Genomic DNA, 15,264 nt, shown 5'->3' on the forward strand with positions numbered 1-15,264 from the left:
CTATCTTCTTTCACTTAACACAAGGCAGTTGGAATTCATCCATGTTGTTGTCTGTATCATTTGTTTGTTCCTTTTATTACTGTGTAGTATTCCATTTGTATGAATGTACCAGTTTGTTTATCCATTCCCTCATAGAAGGAAATTTGGGTTGTTTGCAGTTTGGGGCAATTAAAATAAAGCCACTATGAATATTAGTGTACAGATTTTTGTGTGAATGTAGGTTATCATTTAACTTGGGTAATTAACTTGGTGTAAGATTGCTTGATCATATTGTAAGAGTATGTTTAACTTTATAAGAAACTAACTAGTTCTGAAGTGGCTGTACCATTTTGCATTCTCACTAGCAATGTACAAATCTTGCAGTTGCTCTGTATTTTTGCTGACATTTGGTATTGTCAATTTTTTAAAATTTTAGCCATTCTTTTTGTTGTTACAGCTTTATTGAAATATAATTCACTTGCCATGTAATTCATCCATTTAAGGTGTACAATTCCCTGGCTTGTAGACTATTCATATAGCTCTACAGCCATCACCACAATCAGTTTTAGAACATTTTAATCATCCCACAAAGAAACCTCATACCCATCAGCAAACACTTCACATTCCCACACACACATCCTCTCCAGCCCTTTGAAGCCACTACTCTGCTTTCTGTCTATAGATTTGCCTATTCTAGACATGTCATATAAATGAAATCACACAATATGTGGTATTCTGTGACCACATCTGACTTAGGATGTTTTCAAGGTTCATCCATGATATAGCATTTATCAGTACTTCATTCCTTTTATTGCTGAATAATATTCTATTGTATGGATATACATTTTATCCATTCATCAGTTAATGGACATTGGGGTTGTTTCCACTTTTTGACTATTATAAATAACACTACCTACTATGAATATTTGTGTACAAGTTTTTGTATTGACATTTTGTTTTGTATTGTTTTTACTCTAATAGTGGTATCTTGCTGTGGTTTTAATTTGCTTTTTCATGGACCACTTTTGAAGGATCCCATTGGAGTCCTCTCACCTCATCACACATGAGACATCAAAGTCTCTCCTCCTGTGACCACTTAGGACTCAGACTCTCAGCTCTGGACCCCTAGCAATATACCCTGTCCAGCCCTTACGTTGATACCCCTTCTCCAGGCAGTACTCCTGGGTGGAATCTCTTTTATTTAAAATCAATCATGTGGATTACATAAGGAGGGCTTTTAAAATATACATGTACAGGGTAAAGAATGACGATAACAGAATACTTGACTACCCACTGTTCAGCCAAAGAAATAGAGCATCTTCAGTACCTTAAGAGCTCTCCACCCCCATCAGGAACTCTTCCATAATTGGTTGCTCTCCTTTCCCCAAGAAATGATCACTATTCTGAATTCTGTGTTAAACACTCTCTTGTTTTTCTATATAGTTTTAGCACACGTATATGAATCATTATGGTTTAGTTTTATTTGGTTTTGCACTCTGTATAAATGGAATATTACAGAATATATACACTTCTGACTTGTCTTTCAACATTATGATTTTGTAGGGCCAGAGCTAACCCATAAAGAGCCTTTGGACAGTTAAAAAAATTTTAAAGGCACCCCTTCCTTCAGAGATAGGCATCCCTGTGCCAGTGTGTTCAGCTTGGCATGTGGAGCATGTAGTAGATTAGCACCTACTGAGCCCACTCCCATAACTTGCAAGCACAGCCTTGTGTGGCAGCCTCATGTTTTTGAGATTCATCTTTGATTATGCTGTAATCCATTCACTTTTATGGCTTTGATGCTATTCATTGGTATGAATATACTTAAGTTGGTTTATTCCTTCTATGAAGGTGAATATATGATTTTTTTCCCCAGTTTTTGCCTTTAGGGACAATGTTGCTATGAGCATTCTTCTTTCTTTCTTTTTTTTTTTTAGTTTTTTAAAAAAAATTTATTGAAGTATAGTTGATTTACAATGTTGTGTTAATTTCTACTGTATAACAAAGTGATTCAGTTATACATATATATACATTCTTTTTCATATTCTTTTTTTTTTTATATATTTATTTATATTTATTTTTGGCTGTGTTGGGTCTTCGTTTCTGTGCGAGGGCTTTCTCCAGTTGCGGCAAGCGGGGGCCACTCTTCATCGCGGTGCGCGGGCCTCTCACTATCGCGGCCTCTCTTGTTGCGGAGCACAGGCTCCAGACGCGCAGGCTCAGTAGTTGTGGCTCACGGGCCCAGTTGCTCCGCGGCATGTGGGATCTTCCCAGACCAGGGCTCGAACCCATGTCCCCTGCATTGGCAGGCAGATTCTTAACCACTGCGCCACCAGGGAAGCCCATCTTTTTCATATTCTTTTCCATTATGGTTTATCACAGAATATTGAATATAGTTCCCTGTGCTATACAGAAGGACCTTGTTGTTTATCCATCCTATATATAATAGTTTGCATCTGCTAATCCCAACCTCCCACTCCATCCCTCCCTCAACCCCCTCCCCCTTGGCAACCACAAGTCTGTTCTCTACGTCTGTGAGTCTGTTTCTGTTTCGGAGATAAGTTCATTTGTGTCATTCATATTTGAAGTTCATATTTGAAGTTCATTCATATTTTAGATTCCACATATAAGTGATATCATATGGTGTTTGTCTTTCTCTGTCTGACTTTCTTTGCTTACTATGATAATCTCTAGGTCCATCCATGTTGCTGCAAATGGCATTATTTCATTCTTTTTTGTGGCTGAGTAGCATTCCGTTGTATATATATACCACATCTTTATCCATTCATCTATCAATGGACATTTAGGTTGTTTCTATGTCTTGGCTATTGTGAATAGTGCTGCTATGAACATTGCAGTGCATGTATCTTTTTGAATTATAGTTTCCTCCATATATATGCCCAGGAGTGGGATTGCAAGATCATATGGCAACTCTATTTTTAGTTTTTTGAGGACCCTCCGTACTGTTTTCCGCTATGAGCATTCTTTGCACTTGTTTCCTGGTGCTCATGTGCAAAATTTTTTCTAAGGTTTAATACTTAGAAGTGAAATTGCTGGGTCTTAGAGTACTTGTTGAACTTGACTGAGTAGAGCAGAGTGGTCAAACCAAGTTGCACATCAACCAGCAATGCACGTTTTCCATAACCTCACCATCACTTGGCCCAAAATTTTTGCCAGTCTGGTGGGTACAAAAGAGTATCTCCTTGTGGTTTTAATTTGTCTTTCCCTGATTACAAATGAGATTGAGTATCTTTTCACATTTTATGAACCATTTGTGTTCTCTCTTCTTTGAAACGCCTAATTCATACCCTTTGTCCAATTTTAAACTTAGTTGTTTGCCTTTTTCTTATAGTTTTTAGAAGTTCTCTATATATTCCAAGTACTAATTCCTTCTGAGTGTATGTTTGATAAATATCTTCTCCTAATTTGGGGCTTGACTTTTCATTTAACTAATGGTCTTTTTTTGAAAATATAATTTCTTAAATTTAATGTAATAGAATTTATCAACATATTTCTTTACAGTTTTTGTTTTTTTGTGTGCCTTCTTTAAGAAATTCTTCCCTATCCCAAAGTCATAAAGATATTCTCATATTCATACTGGCTTCTAAGTTTTATGGTTTTATACCTTTCACATGTAAGTCCTTAATCTACCTGGAATTGATGTTTGTGTTTGGTCCTTCTTCAAGAATGAAAGGGCTATTATTAGCCCTTTAGTCTTCTATATAAATTTTAGAATTAATTCATCAAGTTCCACCAAAAGATCCTGTTGGAATTTTTATTGGAGTTTCATTGAATCTATGAATCAATTTGAAGAATATTAACATATTTTCAATATTGAATATCATAACCTTAAACAAAGTTTATATCTCCATTTAACTGGGTCATCTTTAATGTTTTTCAGTAAAGTTTCATAATGGACATGCACAGCTTTTGATAGATTTATTCTTATGTGCTTTATATTGTTGTTATTTTAAATGGCATCTTTTTAAAATTACATTTTCTAACTGATTGTTGCTGATAAATAGAAATGTAACTGCCTTCTTCAGTAATGATTTTGTATCCTGAAAACTTTCTAAAACTCAAATAATTTCGGTTCTTCAGTGTTTTCCAGATAGAGAAATATACCGTCTATGGAATGACAGCTTTGTTTATTCCTTTCTGATCCTTATACCTTTGTGTGTGTGTGTGTGTTGTTTTCTGTTTTACCCTTTATTTTTATTATTTTTTTAAAATTTATTTTATTTATTTATTTTTCTATTTTTGGCTGCGTTGGGTCTTCTTTGCTGCACGCAGGCGTTCTCTAGTTGAGGCGAGCAGGGGCTACTCTTCGTTGCAGTGCGGGCTTCTCATTGTGGTGGCTTCTCTTGTTGTGGAGCATGGGCTGTAGGCCCACAGGCTTCAGTAGTTGTGGCACGTGGGCTCAGTAGTTGTGGCACACGGGCTTAGTTGCTCCGTGCTCCTTATACCTTTTTTTCCCCTTTTCCTTGATATACTGCACTGGCCAGGATAACCAGTATGATGAGGAAATGAAGTGTTGGTAGCAGGCATCTTGCCTTATTTCTGATGTTAGAGGGAATGTTTTCACCAGACACCGTGAAGTTTTATGTTTCCTTTAGGGTTTTTTTGTTTTTTTTTTTGTAGATACACTTTATTTGGTTAAAGAAGTTTCCTTTTATTCCTAGTTTGCTAAGAGTTTCTCTAATATATGAATGTTTAATTAATGTTGTATTATACGTAAACAATTTAAGTTTTGCATGTCTTCTTGAGTCTGTTTTTGCAAGTTGCATTTTTCCAGGAATTTATGCATATTTTGAAGTTTTCAGGTTATTATGAAGTTGTCCACAATATCTTCTTTTTTTTTAATCTGTTGCATCTGTACTTATATTCTCCATTTTTCCCCTAATAGAGGTAATTTGTGTCTTCTTTCTTTTTTTATTCATTAACCTTAGCAGAAGTTTGTCAGTTTCATTAAGCTGTTCAGAAAATATTTGTCTTGGTCAATAGTCTCAATCATATGATTGCTTTTTACCTCATTAATTTCTGCTTCTATGTTTATTATTTCCTTTCTTCTACTTTTTTGAGGCTTATCTGCTATTCCCTTTTCTAACTTCTCAAGTTCTGTGCTTAGGTCATTAATTTTGAACGTTATCTTCTTTTCTAATGGAAGCATCTAAGGATATATATTTCCCTACAAGCATTCCTTTAGCTGTATATTACAAGTTTTGACACACAATAATTTATTATCATTCAGTTCTAAATATGATGTTTGTCTATTTTTCCTTGTAGTTTAATTTTTGCTCTTTATTGGGTATAAACAAGTTTATAATTGTTATATTTTTCTGGTGATCTAAAACTTTTATCATTATGTGCTGACCCACTTTTTTTTGCCTTCTTGTCTTTTTTGTCTGACAGGCAGATATAATTTGCCTAATATATATTTTCTCTTCCTTGAACTATAATGTTCCTGTATCCTTATGCTTTAGGTGTGTCTCATATAAAAATAACGATTTTATCATCTTTTCCATCTGACCATCTTTGTCTTTTAACTGAAGAATTTCGTTTATTGTGATTACTGATATATTTGGATTTAATTCTACCATCTTATTTTGTGCTATCCATTTGTTCCACCTGTTCTTTTTTTCTTCTTTCTTGTAAAAGATTTGGATTAATTGAGGTTTGTTTTTTGTTTCTCTTGCTTTTCAGTTTTAACTTATGAGGGTATAATTGCTGATAAATTATACTCTTTATGTCTACCCTAAAGATATTAGCATGAATACTTTACTATTTCAAAAGTTAATAATTTTACTCTCCTCATGAATCACAAAAGAACCTTAGAATTCTTTTGCTTTGATCATCCTCCTCCCAATATATACACCATTGTTATCCAGTATTTTAGGTACCTCTTTTTTAACCCTATAATTTATACATTATTAATAGTTTTATTCAATTGATTTTTGCTTAGATATACCCACATATTTACCACTCCCTTGTGCATGATTCCTTTTTACATCTCAGACCTTCCATTTGGGTCATTTTCTTTTTCCTTGATCTGCACGTGTTTGAACTTTTCTTTATTGAAGCTTATTAATAACCCCTCTCTGAGAATGGGCTCTCTAACATTGCTTCCTGGGCATCATTTGTGAGGCTGGTTTGAAAGCATAGTGATTCAGGCGATTTGCTGCCTTGAAGCTGGAAAAGGTAACTCTTAGATAAGGCAGACTTTGTTAAACAGAAAATGTTCCAGTCACATCAAGGGGCCCTGCTTCTAAGCTTTATGAGGATTCTGTTATCTCTTACAGATAAAAGAAACTAGATACATGCATCAAATTTACCTGCAAGAATCTTAAAATCCTTTAATCTGACCAAATGATGTAAAGCAGTTTAATAGAGGGAATCTCACTTTATTTTGGGTTGAAGAATGGAATTTTTCATAATACAAAGTTGCTTTAATATTCCAGTAAAACCACTGCAAAACTCTGTCTCCAGATTCCCTCAGTCTCCATAGTGGACATCTGTGTTTTATGCCTGCCCTACATCTATTCTCTTTTCTTCTGATCATAACACTCTAATTTTCCTTTGAGAGGATATCCTTTCTTCATTCTTGCCCTATGTAATTGGAGGAATGAGCCCACCCTCTGATTCCAGAGCTGGTCATCTGACTCAAGTGTGGCCAATCAGGGTATTCCATCCCCTGGGCTACAGGGATGGACTCTTGACCCTGGACAGGCTGTCAGGTGAGGTGATGAAGCCCTAGTCAATAAGGACTCCATGAGCAAAGCAACATGTGAGAAGCCTTAGCAATCTTGGCCTTGACACAACAGATGGAACGGAGGCCCCATCTTGGAAGCCTAGACTAGGTTTTTCCAAGATTCTTTAATAATGGCTGAACTTGTCTGGAGGGCTGTATTAGTTTCCTATTGGTACTGTAACTAATTAACACAAATTTCGTGACTTAAAAAACAACATAAATTAATTTTTTTACAGTTCTGAAGGTAGAGCTGCATTCTTTCTGGTGGCCCTAGGGGAAAATCTGTTTCCTTGCCTTTTCTAGTTTCTAGAGGCTGTCTGAGTTCCTTGGCTCATGGCTGTACTTCACATCTCCATCTTTGACTCACCTGCCTCGCTCCTTCCATGATAAGGACCCTTGTGAATATATTGGGACCACTTAAAAAATCCAAGGTAATCTCCCCATTGCAAGATCCATAACTTAATCACACCTGTAAACTCCCTTTTACCATATAACACATTCATAGATTCCAGGGATAAGGATGTGAAGCTTTTGGGGGGCCTGTGGGTAAGATCCACCATGAGTTAAATGTGCACTGAGGCCAAGGTACCTCCTGACAGAATCCTCATCTGAGGGAAAGAGACAGCTAATGGTCCAAGGACAATGAGTTGGTGTGACGAGAAATCTGTGAAGTTCATCAGGGAATGTCTTACTGAGATTAGTCTTTTGGAAAAGGAGACCTTGGGTTATTCCTGAGAACTAATACCAGAAATCTGTGAAGAGGAGGTGGTAAGAAAAGAATTCATTTCACTACGAACTGAGAAATTTAGAACACAAGCTGGCATAGCTTTGGAGCCACATAGCAGAGCGGAACCCCCATGGGGGTGTTTGGGGACTAGAGTCCAATGGCTCTGTGGGAAGGGCTCTGCCTTCTGCCTGGACCTCAAGTTACTGGGTTAAGTTTGGCTAGAACAAAGACTCCGATGACATGGCTTCAGAGTGGTTAACTTTTGAGGGTACTTTCCCCACTCATAAGTACATTTCAAGGCCTCCGAGAAAAGGGTGAAAAAGGACAAAGGTATCCTGCCGCCAGGGCTCCGGATGCTTCTGCTCCGACACCAGGACAACCTGGCCATCATTGCGCTACTCAGGCCACTCCAGCAGGTGTGAACAAATGGCAGGAGGGTGTGGCTTGGTGAGCTCTTTCGGAGTCTGCCTGTGCTCCTGGTCCTCATAGCGTGTGGAAGGGGGAGAGAAGAGGGTGTGAGGCATGGTTCTGTACTTTGTGGCAGGTTAACAGGTGGGGTTTTCTCTTTGCCCCAAAATTGGTACTTAGGATCCAACTGGAGAGAGAAAAAGCCGTAAGTACTTCACATGCTACACCACCGCCAGTGCGCTCACCTTGCCCAGAGCTTACTGGGAGGTGGTAGAACCGGCCCTTCTAACAGCAGCCATAGCCTCAGACCAGCCCTCCAAGCCCACCACCTTTCCAGAGAGGAGAGAAGGGATTTGTCAGGGTTGTGAGCTGAGACCCACCACCCCGGAGCAGCTGGAGCCTGGAGGTTGAAGGGGTGGCGGCCTCCCAGAGGAGATACAAGCCCTTCCCTGATGAGGTGAGGGCAGAAGGAAGAAGAACCAGCAGTTCGCGGCCCTGCCCCTCCCACTCAGGTCGGTGAGCCGCCAGCCTGTACGGATGGGGCAGTGGACAGCTTTGGAAAGCTGGACTGTCTTTTAATAATCAAGAGTGAAAAGTAAGTTATGAAATCTAAGCTATTGCCAAGGGACCCCCTACATAGTGAGAAAGAAAGTTTCAACATTTGGGGCTACAGATTGGAAGACAAATAGAACAGGTTCCTGTTTTACCCACCCCCCCCTGCCCCAGAGTTAGGGTTATTAAAAATCTTTACAACGAATTTACAATAATGGCAGAATAAGCACCAAGAATCTTATTTTCTCCTGATAGTAGGCAAGCTGCCCTACCCTTTCCTAGAAGGAAAAAAAGAAAAAACAAAACAACACCTGGAGAGAAGGGACGAGAAGGAAGAGTGGAAGGGGAGGTGGGGAGGGGAGAGGAGGAGAGAGAAGAGAGAGAAAAAACACCTGTGGCTAAACTTAATTGTGGGTCTTGGAGAAAATCAGGTGAAAGGAAGGAATGGAATGGGCTGAGGGTTACAGGTTCTCAGCGGGCTCCAATTACAACCTAACAACAAATGAAACTCACTGGGCCGTCGTTTCGGACTTGATAAAAGAACAGCCTTCTTGCTTTAAATTTAGTCCGGGCAGTCAGAGAAGCTGGAATCCTCCCGGGAGGGAGAAGTAGAAAGGTGCCTTGTTTTAATGTTATTTTTAGGGTTGGAGGTGGTGGCGGTGGCGATGGTGGTGGGTGGAAAAAAATAGAAAAGAAAAAGCAAAGCAGCAGAACACTTCCTTTGTGCTGTTTTAACAGAAAAGCTCTCCGTCTCTCCTCAGGCTCAAGAGACGCCACCTAGTGGGCAAACGGCGGACTCACACCCAGCCGGCAGCCGTGGCCAGCCCAGGTTTGATTTCCTATTTAGCTTGCTTCAACTACCAGACACAGGGGTGTAAACGGTGTTTCAGCCTCTCAAAAGCTGCCCCTCACATTGGGGTAGAGGCAGCAGATGATTCGGGCTGGCAGAGAGTGGCCCAAGAGAGCCAGAGAGCCCCGAGAGCTGGGGGTAAACAAAGGGGACGCAGCGGCTGCTAGACTCAGGGCAGGAGCTGGGAACCAGAGAAGCTGCGGACTGGCGGGGGCTTACAGCTAGCTGTGGTCAGCAACAAGCCGAGGGTCTGGAACCTGAGGTGCCTGATGAGGCAGGTTGGAACTCATTGGTCCTCAAGACAGAGATCTGACCTTTAGAAGGTCATTATTATTCAAGGCAGCGGCACCGGCCAGCAGAAATACAGTATATTCATTCTAGCCAGGGACCATCAGTCCTCTGACCCATTCTGTATTTTATACCACTGCATGCACATTCTGGGCCTGGCCAAAACTTCTGGGGCCCATAAGAGTGTGGGTATAAGGAATGTTTCAGCTGGTGTGAATTGAGGTGTTTTTTTCCTGAGGTATAGTTGACATATTAGTTTCAGGTGTACAACATAATGATGCCGGATTTGGATATATTGTGAAATGATCACCACAATAAGTTTAGTTAACGTGCATCACCATATATAGTTACAAAAAAATGTTTTTTTCTTGTGATGAGGACTTTTAAGATCTACTCTCTTAGCAACTTGCAAATAAGCAATACAGTAGTATTAACTATAGTTGCCATGTTGTACATTACATCCACATGACTTATTTATTTTAGAACTAGAAGTTTGTACATTTGACCCCATTTTTCCCACTCCCCAACCCCCAACTCTGGCAACCACCGATCTGTCCTCTGCATCTATGAGCTTAGGGATTTTTTTGTTTTTGTGTTTTAGACTCCACATATAAGTGAGATAATGTGGCATTTGTCTTTCTCTGACTTGTCTCTGGCTGATTTCACTTAGCATAATGCCCTCATGTTGCATAATGTCCATCCTTGTTGTTGCAAATGGCAAGATTTCCTTCTTTTTTATTGCTAAATAATAGTCATATATATATCTCATTTTCTTTATCCATTTATCCATCAATGGACGTGTAAGTTGCTTCCATGTCTTGGCTATTGTAATGCTGCAGTGAACATGGGGGAGCATTTATCTTTTTGAGTTAGTTTTCTTTTCTTCAGATAAGTACCCAGAAGTGGAATTGCTGGATCATATGGTAGTTGTATTTTTAAATTTTTGAGGAACCTCCATACTGCTCTCCACAGTGGCTGCACCTATTTACATTCCCACGAGCAGTGCACAAAGGTTCCCTTTTTGCCATATCCTCACCAACACTTGTTACTTCTTATCTTTTTGATGAAAGCTGTTCTCACAGGTATGAGGTGATATCTCATTGTGGTTTTGATTTGCATTTCCCTGACGAAGAGTGTTGTTGAGCATCTTTTCATGTGTCTGTTGGTCATCTGTGTATCTTCTTTGGAAAAATGTCTGTTCAGATCTTCTGTCCATTTTTTAATCAAATTGCTTGCTTTTCTGCTGTTGAGTTGTATGCCTTCTTTATACTTTTTTGGATGTTAATTCCCTATCAGATACACGATTTGCAAATATTTTCTCCCACTCAGTAGGGTGCTTTTTCATTTTGTTGATGGTTTCCTTTGCTGTGCAGAAGATTTTTAGTTTGATATAATCCCACTTGTTTATTTTTGCTTTTGTTGCCTTTGCTTGTGGTGTCAGATACGAAAAATCCTCATCAAGACCAATGTCAAAGAGCTTACCACCCATATTTTCATCCAGGAGTTTTATGGTTTCTTACATTATTTAATGTATTAGTATTTAATCCATTTTGAGTTAATTTTTGTGTATGGTGTAAGATAGTGGTCCAGTTTCATTTGAATTGAGTTTATGACACTCACAATCAAAAAAATCCTAACTAATACATCTGCTTAGTCCTATTGCAGAAGACTTTGGAGAGTGCCAGTGGTCAGAAATAAAGTGGCAGTAAGGCAGTAAACATGACCTATACCTACCTGCCCACATCCCCTTCTCTGGGACTGTCCTGCCTAGACAATCTTGATGAAGGTATGGGCCTAAGCATGTTATTCCAACCCAGCACTTGGCCAGGAGCAGGTGCTTGACGCCAGGACAGTCTAGATAGTTTAGGTTATGCTACCTTAAGAAACAACACCCACATTATTAGTGGCTTAAAAGAACATGGGACGGGGGAAGAATACAGGCTTATTTCCTGATCATACTCCCTGTCCATAACATGTCAGGTGGGGGTTCCTCTCCAGATTGTCCTCAATCCAGGAGAGGTTGAAGGGACAACCACATACTGGAGCATTGCTGGTCACTACAAAACAAAAACCAAAAAAACAAAAACAAGAAAATGGCTGAGATAATACAAAGAGTTGAATTGTCAGACCAAACATGCAGGGATCATAGATCCTACCTGATACTAAAATGTATTAATAATTCAAAAGATATAGGCAATTCCAAGATGGGTTCAAGATGGCGGAGTAGAAGGATGTGTGCTCACTCCCTCTTGCGAGAGCACCGGAATCACAACTAACTGCTTAACAATCATCGACAGGAAGACACTAGAACTCAACAAAAAAGATACCCCACGTCCAAAGACAAAGGAGAAGCCACAGTGAGATGGTAGGAGGGGCGCAGTCACAAGAAAATCAAATCCCGTAACTGCTGGGTGGGTGATTCACAATCTGGAGAACACTAATACCACAGAAGTCCACCCACTGGAGTGAAGGTTCTGAGCCCCACGTCAGGCTTCCCAACCTGGGGATCCGGCAATGGGAGGAGGAATTCCTAGAGAATCAGACTTTGAAGGCTAGCGGGATTTGACTGTAGGACTTCGACAGGACTGGGGGAAACAGAGACTCCACTCTTGGAGGGCACACACAAAGTAGTGTGTGCATTGGGACCCAAGGGAAGGAGCAGTGACCCCATAGGAGACTGAACCAGGCCTACCTGCTAGTGTTGGAAGGTCTCCTGCAGAGGCAGTGGGTGGCTGTGGCTCACCGTGAGGACAAGGACACTGGCAGCAGAAATTCTGGGAAGTACTCCTTGGCGTGAGCCCTCCCAGAGTCGGCCGTTAGCCCCACCAAAGAGCCGGGTAGGCTCCAGTGCTGCATCACCTCAGGCCAAACAACCAACAGGGAGGGAACCCAGCCCCACGCATCAGCAGACAAGCGGATTAAAGTCTTACTGAGCTCTGCCCACCACAGCAACACCCAGCTCTAGTCACCACCAGTCCCTCCCATCAGGAAGCTTACACAAGCCTCTTAGATAGCCTTATCCACCAGAGAGTAGACAGCAGAAGCAAGAAGAAGTACAATCCTGCAGCCTGTGGAACAAAACCCACATTCACAGAAAGACAAGATGAAAAGGCAGAGGGCTATGTACCAGATGAAGGAACAAGATAAAACCCCAGAAAAACAACTAAATGAAGTGGAGATACGCAACCTTCCAGAAAAAGAATTCAGAATAATGATAGTGAAGATGATCCAGGACCTCGGAAAAAGAATGGAGGCAAAGATTGAGAAGATGCAAGAAATGTTTAACAAAGACCTAGAAGAATTAAAGAATGAACAACTAGAAGAATTAAAGAACAAACGAACAGATGAACAATACAATAACTGAAATGAAAAATACACTAGAAGGAATCAATAGCAGAATAACTGAGGCAGAAGAACGGATAAGTGACCTGGAAGACAGAATGGTGGAATTCACCACCGCGGAACAGAATAAAGAAAAAAGAATGAAAAGAAATGAAGACAGCCTAAGAGACCTCTGGGACAACATTAAACGCAACAACATTTGTATTATAAGACTCCCAGAAGGACAAAGAGAGAGAAAGGACCCAAGAAAATATTTGAAGAGATTATAGTCGAAAACTTCCCTAACATGGGAAAGGAAATAGCCACCCAAGTCCAGGAAGCGCAGAGAGTCCCAGGTAGGATAAACCCAAGGAGAAACATGCTGAGACACATAGTAATCAAATTGACAAAAATTAAAGACAAAGAAAAATTACTGAAAGCAACAAGGGAAAAATAACAAATAACATACAAGGGAACTCCCATAAAGTTAACAGCTGATTTCTCAGCAGAAACTCTACAAGCCAGAAGGGAGTGGCATGATATATTTAAAGTGATGAAAGGGAAGAACCTACAACAAATATTACTCTACCCGGCAAGGATCTCATTCAGATTCGACGGAGAAATCAAAAGCTTTACAGACAAGCAAAAGCTAAGAGAATTCAGCACCACCAAACCAGCTCTACAACAAATGCTAAAGGACCTTCTCTAAGTGGGAAACACAAGAGAAGAAAAGGACCTACAAAAACAAACCCATAACAATTAAGAAAATGGTAATAGGGACACACATATTGATGATTACCTTAAACGTGAATGGATTAAATGCTCCAACCAAAAGAAACAGGCTCGCTGAATGGATACAAAAACAAGACATATATATATATGCTGTCTACAAGAGACCCACTTCAGACCTAGGGACACATAGAGACTGAAAGAGAGGGGATGGAAAAAGATATTCCATGCAAATGGAAATCAAAAGAAAGCTGGAGTAGCAATACTCATATCAGATAAAATAGACTTTAAAATAAAGACTGTTAGAAGAGACAAGGAAGGACACTACATAATGATCAAGGGATCAATCCAAGAAGAAGGTATAACAATTATAAATATATATGCACCCAACAGAGGAGCACCTCAATACATAAGGCAACTGCTAACAGCTCTAAAAGAGGAAATCGACAGTAACACAATAATAATGGGGGACTTTAGCACCTCACACCAATGGACAGATCATCCAGACAGAAAATTAATAGGGAAACACAAGCTTTAAATGACACAATAGACCAGATAGGTTTAGTTGATACTTATAGGACATTCCATCCGAAAACAACAGATTATACTTTTTCTCAAGTGCACACGGAATCTTCTGCAGGATAGATCACATCTTGGGTCACAAATCAAGCCTCGGTAAATTTAAGAAAATTGAAATCATATCAAGAATCTTTTCCGACCACAGTGCTATGAAATTAGAAATCAGTTACAGGGAAAAAAACATAAAAAACACAAACACATGGAGGCTAAACAATACATTACTAAGTAACCAAGAGATCACTGAAGAAATCAAAGAGGAAATCAAAAAATACCTAGAGACAAATTACAACAAAAACACGATGATCCAAAACCTATGGGATGCAGCAAAAGCAGTTCTAAGAAGGAACTTTATAGCAATACAAGCCTACCTCAAGAAACAAGAAAAATCTCAAATAAACAATCTAACCTTACACCTAAAGAAACTAGAGAAAGAAGAACAAACAAAACCCAAAGTAAGTAGAAGGAAAGAAATCATAAAGATCAGAGCAGAAATAAATGAAATAGAAACAAAGAAAAGAACAGCAAAGGTCAATAAAACTAAAAGCTAGTTCTTTGAGAAGATAAACAAAATTGATAAACCTTTAGCCAGACTCATCAAGAAAAAGAGGAAGAGGACTCAAATCAATAAAATTAGAAATGAAAAAGGAGAAGTTACAACAGACACCACAGAAATACAAAGCATCCTAAGAGACTACTACAAACAACTCTATGCCAATAAAATGGACAGCCTGGAAGAAATGAACAAATCCTTAGAAAGGTATAACATTCCAAGACTGAACCAGGAAGAAATAGAAAATATGAACAGACCAATCACAAGTAATGAAATTGAAACTGTGATTTAAAATCTTCCAACAAACCAAAGTCCAGGACCAGATGGCTTCACAGGTGAATTCTATCAAACATTTAGAGAAGAGCCAACACCCATCCTTCTCAAACTCTTCCAAAAAATTGCAGAGGAGGGAACACTCCCAAACTCATTCTATGGGGCCACCATCACCCTGATACCAAAACCAGACAAAGATACTACAATAAAAGAAAATTACAGACCAATATCACTGATAAATACAGATGCAAAAATCCTCA

Source organism: Balaenoptera acutorostrata, chromosome 8 (assembly GCF_949987535.1).
Source record: "Balaenoptera acutorostrata chromosome 8, mBalAcu1.1, whole genome shotgun sequence".
Classification (NCBI taxonomy): domain Eukaryota; kingdom Metazoa; phylum Chordata; class Mammalia; order Artiodactyla; family Balaenopteridae; genus Balaenoptera; species Balaenoptera acutorostrata.